Source organism: Condylura cristata, unplaced genomic scaffold (assembly GCF_000260355.1).
Source record: "Condylura cristata isolate star-nosed mole 26May11 unplaced genomic scaffold, ConCri1.0 scaffold00009, whole genome shotgun sequence".
Taxonomy (NCBI): domain Eukaryota; kingdom Metazoa; phylum Chordata; class Mammalia; order Eulipotyphla; family Talpidae; genus Condylura; species Condylura cristata.
This window is the reverse complement of record NW_004567110.1, coordinates 9267973-9282842: the sequence shown is the minus strand read 5'-3', so window position 1 is coordinate 9282842 and position 14870 is coordinate 9267973.

The following is a 14870-nucleotide window of genomic DNA, read 5'->3' as shown; positions in this document are numbered from 1 at the left end:
TTGTGGGATAAGCAAACTCTTGTCCCAGAATTCTGCTGATTAAATCTTGCTCAGACTAAACGGAGCATTGATTAGAGCTTAATGTTTTTGCATCATTTTACCTGGTAATAATTTTTCTCTACAGGTTAAAAAAAAAAGTGCCACGTATTCAGGCTGTGTCTGAATGAACTCGGACCACCTAATCAGACACAAGAGGGAAATATATCCATGGTGGCTTGAGAGCCTACTTTGCAACAGGAACTCTCACCAGCTCTGACAGGTAAATGTCACATAACTACTAAAGGACAGAGCCTGTCATAAGGTCACATGTGACTCTGCAGCACACACTTTGATGCTACGTCATGTTTCCTCCCTGCTCCGGGAGTCAGAAGAAGTGCGCTCTGTTGTTCTCTAACTAAATGCATCCAGTAGTATCTCTGGGACTCACAGCACCTCATGCAGACAAGCAAGATGAGAATGCTCAACCTCTTCTTTCTTCCAGTCATTGGCACCTGAGGCTCTTGTAAATACTAGTAAATACCCCAGCAAATAACTTTATTCAGTTTTAGTTTATTCATGTTGCTCTTAACTGCTATAATATTGTCTCTCTACTGAAAGCATTTTCCTGACCAAACTGGGTAGGTACAGAAGGCTCTGCTATTTATGTGTTTCCAGCACATAGACTTGCATTAACAGGTCCACGAGCATCTGTGACCAGTGGGCTATTTGTCATTTTGTGCCAACTTCTGTGGAGGAAAGACAAATGTTTGGTTTTAGTGGTAGAACTTGGGGCCAAAAGAGAGCAATGTTCAAGGTGAAATCCTTGTCTTTAGGGTCAAGCAGTCAATGGCCATTTTCCCAAGCAGGATTCCAGGGTCTCCCTGGGAACTTTGCCAGAACATGTGCTTTATGCCATGGCAAAGGGCATCCTATCTAATAGCATACAGTGGGCATTTCATGAATATTTTTGAGGCTATATGCTTTCGAGTACTTATTGAATAAAATATCCCTTACCCTTTCTCAGTGTGGCCCTCCTCTGAGGTGGGTGAAGAACATGAGAGGTTTCTTTAAAAAAAAAGAAAGAAATGAGGTCAGAATGCAATACACTGCTGCTGTGTTAGACTTCAGATGACACTCTGAAGTAAACTATTCAAAAAGCAAGCCTCAGAATCAAGTGGGACTTTTTCTAGTTTCCAGCCTGGAGTCGAGGAAGAAATGAAGAGCTTGAGTTCTCTGTGTGCCTGTGACGTGCCAGGCGCTCATGGTGCGCGAGCACAGAGAATTCTTTGACTCTTTGTCTAAGACATGTGAACGTATTACTTGTCAGAGTAGGAAAGCAGGGTCCTGACAATAACAAGATCGCTCTAACTTTTGACAGACGTTCGTGGGACCTTTTGCCTTTCTCTTCTAAGTGGGAACTTTTGAGGCCACTACTGTTAAAAGGAAAAAGCGGTGATGCTTATCTTTGTTCTGAACTAGAAAATGCCCTCTTCCGCTCCCTAGGTCGGCCCCATTGTTGTTCAGGTGCTGCTGTGAACAGACACCCACAAGAGACGGAAAAGATGAATCCGCAGATTGCACACACACACACACACACACACACACTCATTGGTGCTTGGGGGCAGACACTGCTACAGGCATCAGTCATGAGCTCCCACCTGCCGGAGGATGACCACACCTTGCCTACAAATGCAGTGGCACAACCTAGCCAGGGGATACTGACAGGCAGTTAGTGGTTACACCCAGAATGAGTCGGAAGAACCAAATTGAAACCTGAGATTGCTTACTAGGAGTTTGGATATTGTCTCAAAGGCAACTGGAAGTCATTGAAGTATTTTAAATCATGAGTAAGATTGTCAGATTTGTCCAATGAAGGGATGATTTAATATACAGAAAATTCAAGATAAGAGTGGAAGAGTCATGCATGCCATCAGCCCATTTGCTCAGCTGTAAAAGGGGTCCCTGCATTCCACAGGGCCATCCATTCTCTCATTCTATGCAGTGAGTGGATGGTATCCAGAGCAGAGACTTTGTAAGACATGTGCTACAAATAGTAGATTGTTATGAATTCTTGCAATTGAGGAGTCACCATTGAGTGAAGGAGCAAAGAATGAAGGCAAATAATGACTTGAGCAAACAGTACAAAAAATTCCAGCAAATTGACATGAACAGTGTGATCACAGAGGAAAGAGGGAATATTTCACTAAGGAAAAGGCTTTGGTTGAACTGGAGATATCTGATTAAATCTTGTAATATATGTTAGAAATGGAATCAACTCAAATACTCAAAAATAGATGATTGGATCAAGAAGATATGGTACATATATGCAATGGAATATTACTTAACAATCAAAAGGTAAACTCATGCCATTTGTGGCAACATGGCTGGAGCTGGAAGGGATCATGCTCAGTGAAATAGCCAGAAGGAAAATGAAAAATACCAGATGGTTTCACTCTTAACAGGAGTGTAAGGGATCAGGGGGAAAAAGTAATTGTAATAAAGTAAAAACAAAAATCAAATCACAACTATAAATCAGAGACATTCTATGGGGGAGGAGAGAGGAATGGGATCAAAAGTGGGGCAGAAAGATCACACGGGACCTATGGTGATGGCACATGGGTGAAGTGTGGTGGGAAGTCTATGGGGATTACAGCTGAGATGAAAAAAGTGTTCAAAATTAAGATGTTTTTAAAATGAAAAACAAAGGCAAGTGAGTAGAGAAATGTGTTCAAGTGTATTCAGAGAATACCCTAAGGCAGTGAGTCAAAATATGTCTAGAAAAAATCAATACCTATTTTAATGAATGAATAAATCTTTGAGTGAGCATTGGAGGAACATAGTAAATTCATTGTTCCTGGGTAGATTGTGTTAAATTTAAAGAAGATAGCAGTAGAGATAAAAATGGTGGGAATGTTTAGAATACACTTAACCATCCAAAAATTGACATAATTGGGTTTCTTTAGTCTAATTTTGACTAGCTATTGACTCAAGCTCTTGTGTAAATCCCAAAGTGTTCTTTATACTTTTGTCTCTCCACAATGTATGAATTACACAATGGTTTAGTTGGGAAAGTTAAAGATGTGACTTGATGTCTCTGTAACTAGTGAAGCAACAATTTTGTTAGTAAAGTGCTACATTATTTTAAGCGCACATTCATTTATCAGTCATTTATTTATTAAATTCATTTATTATTACATATCGTGCTTCAATTATCCTCCTATTAATTCAATAACTCTTCATTAAGCTTTTATTATGTCCCAGATATCAGGCCCTTAGGACCTGCATATAGTGATAAATAAAAACAACCATTTTTTTTTTTAAAGATTTATTTATTTATTTGTACAGAACCGGGGTACAGGCCAGAGATGCGGAGGGTGAGAGGATTCACCAGAGACAGAGCAGGGCACAGAACAGGCAGATCGATGAAGTACACTGCTGAGGGGAGCAGCGGGTGGGTCACGAGAGGTCTGCCGCGCCATGTGGTCACCTCCGGGGCAGGTGGGGATCAAACTCATGCGGAAGTGGCTTAAGGCTGTGCTTTAACCCGCTGCGCCACCAGGAAGGGCCAAAAAAAACCATATTTTATGCAAGCTTATCATCGAGTGGGTAGAAGAACATGTAGATAAATGTTCAAATCAATGTTTTCAAATGGAGGTAAGTACCATTAAGTAAAAAAACAATGTGGAAGGAGAAAGGATAATGGAAATGAACAGTTTAACTTAAATGAGTTGTCTGTGGGTTGTGATAAACATCGCTATCCGCTCTGGAGACATTTGCTCAGTGTCCCTCTACAGGCCATGCCCTTTTACACTGGCAATGCCATCCTAGTCTGTTTTGTGTGACAATCAATACAGCTCTAATATAATCACCATGGCTGATCTACCATTTCCATGGCAAATCCATTCCTATTTCCAAATACTCATTTTCCAGCTTCTTTGGTAGCTAAGGGTGTCCTGTGGTCAAGCTCTTGCCATTGACACATGGCAAAACTCTTAAAGGGAGACTCTAAGCAATATTTCACATCTTAATAAAAGAGAAAAATCACTAGACAAACACCACCTTTCTGCTCCCTCTTCCCTGAGGATTTAGTAGAGTGTTAGGATAGTATTGCATCATAATGCCCTGAAGATTATCTAAACCCAACAGTCCACAGATGATAGAGAGGGTGGATATAAACCATGGGTCCTTACTAACATTTTTCCTGCACTTATTGTAAAAGTAAAGAGTAAACTCCAGATGTTCAGGTGTATTCCAAAATTATAGACTTTTAAATCTAAGAATGTAGCTTTTCTATTACTTGCAGCCAAAAGCCATAGGAATGCCAGCTCAGTAAGACAGGGCTGTGTCTATTTTGTTTAAAAAATGGACTTTCCAGTGCCTATAAGTGCCAGGCACAGAAGAGCTAATTAATAAACTCCTGTTTATATAGTAAATAAAAAATGGGGGAAAGGGTCCATGAACACTGCATAGGCCGCAGAGGGTTAAAGGAAAAGGAATATTGCTATCAGCTAACCTTGACCATTCACTCCATCACTGCTGGACCAAGGAGACTTGTAGAGCATGGGATACAGCCTCAGCAGGATAATGAACACAATTCTGGATCACAGAGCTTGCTGATTTGACCATGAGTTCTGCCACATCAAAATTGCTCCAAGCACAGTAATTTTTCTCCATTTATAAGAACAGAAAAATCTGTTTCTCTCCATTCACTTTCTGTATTTTGTGCTATCCTTTCCTTACATTCATTCTACATCTCTTTTATTTATCTTCCCCATCACTTATTCATGGGTAATATAATACAAGTCTTGGCTAGTGCAATAAGTCAAGAAAAATAAATAAAAAACATACAAATTAAACAGAAAGATAAAATTTATCTTGTTCAGAAGTGTTATGATTGTGTAAAGAAAAAGCCCAAAAGAATTCAAAACTATCAGGAGTAACAGGTGAATTTTGCAAGGTGAATATCCAAAGTTAATTGCATTCCTATGAACTGACATCAGAAAATTAGAAACAATATTAAAAGCTATCACATTATAATCGCATCAAATTATCACATTATTATCATTACTAATTCTAGTCAATGTTTCCACAAATTCTGCACTAGAAATTAGAAACTGTTTCTGAGATAAAGAAGAATTAAATAAACGGAGAGATTTTCTGTGCTTATTTTCGATATTTTTACTGTATTTTTTCTTCATCTTATCTACATAGTCAATGTGTATCTCAGAAAGTCTCAGAAGCTTCCTACTTTTGTTGGTGGGATAGACTAGCTAATTCTGAAGTGTATAGAAAAATTTAAAAAAAAATTAAGAGTCAAAGACATTCTACAAAAGAAAGCATTTGAGAGACTTGCCTGATCAGATTCTGAGATCTACTACATAATTCCTATCTTTGAACTTTAGTAAATTGAATATGATGGTATGAGAATAAACAGATTAATGAAACAGGAGAGAGTCCAGAAAGAGAGTGTGTCTCACCCACAGTCACCTCATTTGTGACTAAAGGGCCAAAGCAATTCAGAGAGAGGACGATGTTCTGAACAAAAGGTGCTGTTGGGTCTCTGTGTGGTAACGGGTGACCCTTGACTGCATTCACACAATACACACCAATTAATTGTAAATGGATATACTAAATGTTGAAGACAAAACTTCTAGAAAAGAAAAAGGAGAACATTTGCATAACATTTGCATAACTGGGTATTTCTTAAATAGGACACAGCACAGTGAATGGAGTAGTTCCAATCTGGGACAAGGTTTTTTAGAATTCTGTACATATGTTTATTTCTCATAAAGGACTCACACATTACAGGGGCCCTCTCTGGTGGCGCAGCTGGTTAAAGCACAACGCTGAGAAGATAAAGCCACTTCAGCATGAGTTTGATCCCCGCCTGCCCCGGAGGTGACCACATGGCACCGCAGACCTCTCCTTACCCTCCCGCTGTTCTCCTCAGCACTGTACTTCGTCAGTCAGCCTGTTCTGCTCCCCACTCTGTCTCTAGTGGGTCTTCTCACCACCCCTGCACCTCTAGCCGGTACCCCAGTTCTATATGCATAAATAAATTTTTGGAAAAAAAAATAAAAAAAGGGCTCACACATTACAGATAGAAGAACATATATGCACTTTAACAAAGGAAAGAAGCTTGAGCAGGTATTTCAGGTAGATTACACATTTAGGAAAATACAAATTGAACCTGCAATGAGTTACACCTTTACACTTGTCAGAATGACCCAGATTTTAAGACCAAAATTATCAAGTGTTGGTAAGTATGGGAGGAACTGGAACTCTACATATTGCTAGTCAAAGTGTGAATCAGTACAACCTCCTTGAGGAAGTGTTCATAGCATTTCATAAAGCTAAGTATTAGCCTACACAATGATCCAGGAGCCCTAGAAGCCTCTATATAAGACAGATAAAATATACATGTAAAAATAGTGATAACAACATTGATTCGTAACAATCAGAGGCTATTAAAAATTCAGATGTCCATCAACATGAAAATGGCTAAATAAATTATGATCTATTCATACAATGAAGCACCACCCAACAATGGAAGCAATTGCTGAACGATGCAATATGTTGGGAATGGCTGGAAATGTGTAGAGGAATTCAAGCACAAACGAGTACTACAAGCTCTACATTTACAGCACGTTAAGGCACAGGAAAAGTGAACTTACTGTGGTAGAAGTCAGAAAAGTGGGTCTACCAGGAGGCACACGTGAGAAGAGGCTCAAGGTACCTTTTAAGATGATGGGGATCTTCTGGGCCTTGACTTGGGTGATAGGAATGAGGTGTGCAAGTATACACACACTGAGAATCAGTGAGCTGGACACTTAAGATTTGAGTACATTATGTGTCTTAGTGAAATAGTTTGTACCTTAATTGACACATTAAGCACTTTTAAAAATTGTTATAAGCCACATTGCCGGGGTCTCTCTCTCTCTCTTTCTCTCCCCCCTTCCTCTTCCTGCCCTTCCTCCCTCCATTCATCCATCCTTCCATCCCTCTCAATTGAATCTCACAGAAGCAAAGAGAACCTATAGTGGTAAATCCAAGTAGGTGATTTTAGCTGTTAAGGGCTAGCGAGCAAACTTAAGTCAGGACTTGAATTGTATGCTTTGACTATCTTAACCAAAGATTCACTGGATAATTGCCCCAAATTCCACTTCACTTATCATGTATTTTACTGGCTTCTGATTTAATTATAAAGAAGGAAAGACAGCAGCAGAGAATAATAACTCCCCAATAATAACACCCCATTCACTGGGTGCTGAACATCAGGACTTTACTCCCATCTGCCTCACAGTTAGCAGGCAGCCACATAACCCCTCAGTATCTGAACCACCCTTAAAGCATAAACGAACTGGGATGAGTGTTCTTAGATATCTTGTTTTGTTCTGGTGAAATACAAAGAGTCTGTATTCATTCTTTGATGCAGCAAAAATTTACTTAGTGCCACTGTTAAGCAGGTGTATTATATACAATTCCCAGGATTAAAATACAAGAGTGTGTTTCTATCTTCCTCAATAACATTTAAGATTTTATCCAGTGCTAAAGAAAAAACAAAAACAATATCACTCATTTGATGCAAGCATAGTCCTCACTCCCTAGTACCAGGAGGCTGGGAGGTGTGGGCCCCACAGCCAACAATGGCAATGATATCCTGCTTCTCTTGAAACAGAAAACAGCTCAAACATGCTGGCCTGGGGCTCTCACACATTCAGCTGCAAGTCTGAGCAGTGTGAGTCTGTTTTCTTCCTCCCACTAAGAGCACAAAGCCAACACCATATCAGTGTGTTTGGCTGTGAGTGTGTGCACACGCGTGTGTGTGTGTGTTCCCTAAGGGTTGTGTGAAAGCTTGCAGAGATGAGTGAGGCAAATGTTTATGAATGTGTGTGTGTGAGGGGTGGAGAGGTACATAAAAGCTCGCCCAGATTCTATCTTACCCTGAAAGCTGAGTAATAACACAAAATGTAGGAGTCAGAGGGGTGAAGGGTTAACAGTTTAATGAGCATGAAATTCATTCAGAAGACTGCTTTCTAGCGGCTATGAGGAAGTATTGAACATTTTCTCATAAAGTTACAATAGCCAGGCCTGCAAAGGAAACCCCTCCTAGCTTGGAATTCCAGAATGTTTCCTAGAGTTTGAAAAGTGGCCAAGAAATGACCAGGCATTTAAAAGAGAAGGAGAGGCAACTCGAGTCAAGGGCATGAATCCACCTTCTTCCCCACATTCTGCTCCCCTCTCCTTCTTTCATAAAAAAATTTAAGAGTAAATAAATGGATAGATACATTCAATATTTTCTGCTTAGTTTTAACTTGGTTTGATCATGACCTGTTTTCCAGTGTGGCATAGTGCCTACTAAAGAGTAAACCTATAACTGAATTGTAGCTCCCATTCCCCTCACTAAATGGTCTGTCTTCTCATCTGTCAAGTAGGTAGAATGATGCTTATCTCAGAAGTCACTGCTGTGCATATCAGCTGAGCTCAAACTGAGAGATCCGTGAAGTGGGAATCAGTTTTGGTTTGCTCATTCCTGTCTCCTACTCGTCTAGCACAGCACTTGGCAATCATAAGCTTCCCCAAACATTTGTTGAATGAAGATATTAAAAGTGGAATGTTTAAAAGCAGATGACGATCAAGAAGATATGGTTCGATATACACAATGGAATATTGCTGAGCAATCAAAAAATATAAACACATGTCTTTTGCAGCAACATGGTTGGAGCTGGAAGGGATCATGCTTAGGAAATTAAGCCAGAATGAAAAGGAAAAATACTGGATGGTTTCATTCATAGCAGGAATATAAAGGACCAGGGAAGAAAAAATAATAATAATGAACAACAATATACCAGAGACATTTTACGGGGGTGGAATGGGGAATGGGATTAAAAATGGGGGGTAGGGGAAGAGAAGTGCACTAGACTATGGTGATGGCACATGGGTTATTTGGTGATGGGAAGCCCATGAGGATTACAAATGAGATGGAAAAAGGCACATAATGATGTAAAAATAAACTATTATATTATAATAAAAAGCAAAATAAAAACAAAGGTGGAAATGTTTAACTCGAACAGTGAGTGCAATCATAAAGGTATTGTAATGGTGAAAGGGACACAGAGAGGAATTCCTCTCGTTTGTACTCTACAGAAATTTTAGAGAGGTGGAAAGAAGACAGGAGAGAGTCTGGGTACGGATTAGAGGCTGGAGACATCAAAACATACTGATTAGAACACCTGCTCCTGTTTACAAAGACAAGTTTCTTTTCCATTGTCTGCACCTTCAGACCTCTCGCAAACAGCCCCTCAATTGAACAATGGGGTGCTTTTCTTATGACCCTGTTAGCAACATTGGCGTGATCTGTCCTGTGTGGCAGGAGACACAGGGATTTTGCTGACCTGGTGTGTCCAGGTTCACTTATCTACCTACCACAGAATATATATATATATATATATATATATAGTAAGTGCTGGCCTGAAGGTTTTTCTATTCATACTTCTCCTCACCCCAAGAAAAGCCCCACAATGTGAGACAATTTGGGTAACACTTTCATTGAAATAAAAGACATAGTGGGACATTGAACCAACTTCTAATATCACAGGATGGTCCATTGAACCTTTCTACAAGAGGATAAAACAATGGACAGCTATCCAAAGTGAATATCCAAAATAGTATTCTTCCAGATGATCAGCTTACGCTAGGACAGGAAGCTACGTGTCCGCCCTCTTTCCCATCTCAGGCCCTAAACACCTTGGAGTCCAGTAGCCATTCATCTCTTGACAGAACTGTCTGCAATTACTGCAATATGGTTTTCTCCTTGCTTAGGAGTGAGCTCATGGACCTCTTTAGTGTTCTCACTTCAATTACATCTCAAACACTGCTTCCTCAATAAACACACATCAGGCTTGGCCAGTCACTCAAGCGCAAGGACATACAGGACAATGTTTTTTCCTCTCTGAAGATCACAGTACGGTGATTTCTTTCCTGTAACAACCAGCTGCATCATCTTCTTCCTCATCTCTACACACCTTATGAATATTTTAAATCTTTGTGTCATTTGGTTTGCCTCACAGCTCAGTGTGGGAAGTACTCTCTGTAGAACAATTTTAAAGAGGAGGAACTGAGGACAAAATCATTACATGACATTCAAAAATCAGCCAAGTTACTGAGAGGATTTCAAAGTTCAGATTCATTCTCACTCCACTTTGCAAGTCACTTCTATGATAGGAAAGGGAAATAAACGCTATGCTATGGGGGTCACCTAAGTGACTACAGATGTTTCAGGCATAGTCCCTGGTGTGTAGTTTTAGTTACATCTTGAAAGATGAATAGAAGCATTAGATTAAAGAAAGGATAAGGTATCCCAGGCAGAAAGAAAGGCTTTACCCTAAAACACCTAAAAGTTATGATACTACTAGCATGACCCTGGATTCCCTGATGGAGGTGGCTGGTGGTGAGGCTAGAGAGTCCAGAGTCTTCGGTCAAGTCTTGGATGACCATCTTCTCTTTTTGTGTCCTTTGGGTTTGAGACAACCAATGATTTGGAATTGAAAATGTGGGTGTGTTGGGTGATAGTGCAGAAAAGTACCTTGTTGAGTGAAATCAGATCATGGCCTCCAAAGTCATAAGGCAAGTACTCTCATGTGGCTCAGGGGTGACATTATTAAATGGAGCCACTAGTAAGGCCTATGTGTTTGCAGCCGGAGAATCAGGATTGCAGTGCTCTAGAACCATGGAGAAGAATGTCTAAGACTAAGGTCGTAATTAAGGGGTAGAGTGAAATGTCACCTGACCCAACTGTCACATTTACCAGAAATGTGATGGAAGACATGTTCTTCCTAATCTAAAAGCTGAGTAACCTCCAGACCCCGTTCTTATGTCATGGATAAGATCACCCATCTGAACATATTTATTTAGAGGAAGAATATTTAAACCATCCAAAAGAAGGGATATTCAAAATATCTTTCCTTTTCCTTTTCTCTATATAAGTGATCTTGTCATCAGTGTTCTTATCCACTATATTCTATATTTCAAAGAAATAATCTGCACCTATGACTTTTATGTTTATCAGCGCACAGTGTGATAATTCAAACTACAATGTAAAGTGATTAGTAAGATTAAAATAATCAACATATCCATCATTGTACCTAGTTAACCTAGGTACTCTCTCTTCTCTGGAGGGTGAGAATCTTGAGATCCACTTTCAACAACTTTCAGGTCTACAACACCATATTATTCACAGCCATCACCATGCTAGACATTAGAGCTTCAGAATTTCTTTTTCTTAGAACTGAAATTTTGTTTCCACACTATTTGGGGACGCATCACATGTCTTTGACCTACATCCTCCCCCACAAGTTTATGAAAAAAGTGTTCTGTGTATAAGGGAAGGTGTCTGACCTTCGCTGGGAACCAAAGACATCTGTGGGTGTCCTCACCTCTTGTCTCAAAATGTCCAGCTCTCAGCGCAAACATTTCCCCATGAAATCCCCATTGAAAACAGAAACCAGAACTATGAATTAAAAGAAAAATATCTATTTGAATTTTTCTTCCGGTGAACAGACATTTTAGCTATTTTGGTATGTTTTCTTGGTGGATGAAGCATAACTAATGGAATTGTGTTTCCTTCCCACAGACACCAAGTGTCTTTGACTAACCTGTGGATTAGCACACGTCACGGGACACTTAACATTCAACATCCACCCCATGAGAGGAAGTGTGGACTGGGGGAGGGGAAGAGACCCGGCTCAGGGATCTTAGGATAACTAGCTGGCATCAAGGGATGCTGGAGGACAGAAAGGCCCTCCTTTCATGCCTGCTCACTGCCCCCTGCTTCCCACTGGGAAGGCAAGTGAGCAATTGCTGAAAATGGATCAAATGTTACTGGATAGAGAGGTCATGTGGTAGGTAGTATAATGGTTTTGGGCCCAGGTTGCCAGGGCTGGGAGGTGATCATGTTTCTCCTCTGGTGCAAAGTCAGGTTCTGGGGCTGGCTGTGGGTTCAGACTCTGAGAAAGGATTTGCTTCCCATCGTCATACATATCCCCTCTACAATCAGCCGTGGACATGAAGTGTGCAGCAAGCAACACTCCAGCTGTACAAAACAGAGGGAGCCCCCTTTAGATACATACCTTTGAAGAGAATAACAAATGTGGACCAGGAGGTCATTGCCCCTGGGCGTTAGCTTTGAAACTTCCTAATCCACTGAGCGCTGTAAGCTGCTGTGTTTTGCATAGCTGATCTCAAAATGGAGCAAAAATTGTGCCGGACCTTCATTCTCATTTCTAGCCAGATATTTTTATATACTCTTTCTTTACACCTTATAAAAATAATATATTCCTATTATGAAAACAAGTGACAGATATAACAGGGCTTTCTCAAAAAGATACTTCAGTTGCCAAAATCAGCATTCACATTTTGGCAGATAGAGTTAGCAACCTTTTCCTTTAGAAAGTCCGATGGTAAATACTTGATGCTCAGAGAACCTCTGAGCTCCAGCACCACCACTTGGTCCTGCCATAGGAGCACAAAAGCAGCCAGGCACCAGACGTCAATAGGGAAAGTGGCCATGTGTCCGACGTGGCAGGACAGGTTTGGCCCTCTAGCCATCGTCAACCCACACAACCCTAGCAAAGAGAAGGTGAACTCTCTGCTTATCAAAAAGTCTATCTTCAACTGTGTGCCCTGCTCTTTCCACTTTAGATTATACCATCACTAGTCTCACGTAATTGAGTGTTTTCCACGCAACACCCTGCACTGAATGGTTGCATATATTTCAGGACTATGGACTCTTTAGAAGCTTTGTCATATTCTTACCTTTTCCCACATGGTGATTTAGTATCTGTGTACATGGGACTTTTGTTTATCTTACAGTTTATTTCCACAGGATAGATTTTGAGCAGTGGAACTTTTCTATGTTGTTAGAAAATATGAGCAATATTTTGGTTCCAAAAACTTCATCACTTTAATCACACAGTTAGGTGTGAATTGCTCATTTCTCTATAAACACACCAACACTGACTATTAACGCTTTATAAATCTTTGCTAATTTGATAAGAACCAGAATGCGTTAGGTGAAGACCTGGGCAAGCATAGCACCCAGGAGACTCCCACAGAAGGGGACACAGCAGAGAGACCACTGGCCTGCCTGCCTAGAGCTCCTCCACTCACCCCCAGGCCGCCCCTCCCCCATCCAGGCATAGGCCAGAGGATGGAGCCCATTATCTTTCTACATGTTCCTTCCCTCTTCCTGCCGATCTCACATCTGGACTAAATACAAATCCTCTAGCTTCCTGTTTCTCCCCCTACCAAAGGGCCCAAGTGTCAATTTCAAATTAACCCCTTTATGGCTTTTTGCTTCTCTCTCTCACTTCAATTTCAAATCCCCATCATTTTCTGATTGCCTCAAAATGAATTTTAATGAGTCTGACTCTTTGAGATTCCCCATTTGACCATTCTTGGTTATTTACTGCCTTTGAGAAACCGGGGTTCCCTTGAAATAAAAGAAGTCTTGTGAGCAACAGACAGTAGTGGGTCTGGGGGCAGGCATTCAAACACAAAACCTTCCAAAACATACATGGATGCACACATGAATATATATAGATGCATACATATGTGTGCATATACGCATACATACATGCATACACCTATATACATATACCTATATGCATATGTACATATACCTATACCTATATATATATATATATATATATATAATTTTGTTACAACTGTTGATGGGAAAATATAGAGGTCACAGCAATCCTTCTGTAGCATTTGCATATGTTCACTGTGTCTGAGTGAGTTTTGACTTCCTTCTACATCCCATACATGGGTACTTCAGATTCATCCCTGAGTCTCCATTGCCTTAGTCAGAGCAGAGCTATGTGTGATGTGGGCTTCAGTGGAACAGTGTCCTGTCCCACTTGGGGTTCAGCCTTGTCCCTTGAGCTGCCAGAATGGGCCTGCCCACCCATGAACCTGAACTGGAATAAATGGATTGGAAAAGAATCAAAGCATGAGCAAGGTTGACGGTTTAACATGAGAAGTGTATGGGGTCTTTATCTAGAAGCTAGCTGACATGGTGGCCAAAAATAATATGCCCTAGGAAATCAAATCTCATTTATATCATTTGGCCTAGGAGAAAGTTGGCTTAGTGATAGGTCATTTTGCTCAAGGACTCCGTTTCCAAGAACTTATCAATGAGGTTAAGTAAAAACTTACTGTACCAGTCCCAAAGTAGGATATACTAACTAACTTAGGTCCGTGGGAGCTTGTATTTGCAATCCTGGTTGTAGCTAACCAGCTAATTGCATTGTTCCCAGATACTGGGGCTAGGGTCATACAGATTCAGCTCAAATTTTGGCTGCTGTCAGATTGATTAAATATGTGAGCTAGGAAAAGACACTTAATCTCCATCATCCGATTTTGTCATTTGTAAAGCAGGGATAACACCTTTCTTCTGGCGTGGTGAGAAGTGTAAGCCCACATCCTGCACCTCTGCCTAGCCCCCTCAGGGTCCTCACCGCCTCTGACTTAGTTCTGCCCAAACTCTTGCAACACAGCTTGATGGTCTTTCCACACTATCCAGGAACACAAAGCCTCGCAAACAGCCCCGTACAACCCTTCACTCTTTCTCCCGCCCCCTGGACTGTCCCAGTAACCCAAAGCCCTACTAAACTCAAACGTCCACACACACACAGCACTGCTTGTCTTCTGTTTATGATGATCCTTTTCCCCCAGTGTCCTTTCCTCTCCATTGGTTTTAACTAGGAAAATGTCAAATATTGTTATCTCCTATCCCCACATAAGTATCACCACCCCCCATAACAGACCCAGAACACTTGACTTAAGACTACATAGAGCGCTTCAGTCCTCTACCACTTATTGAGCATTAC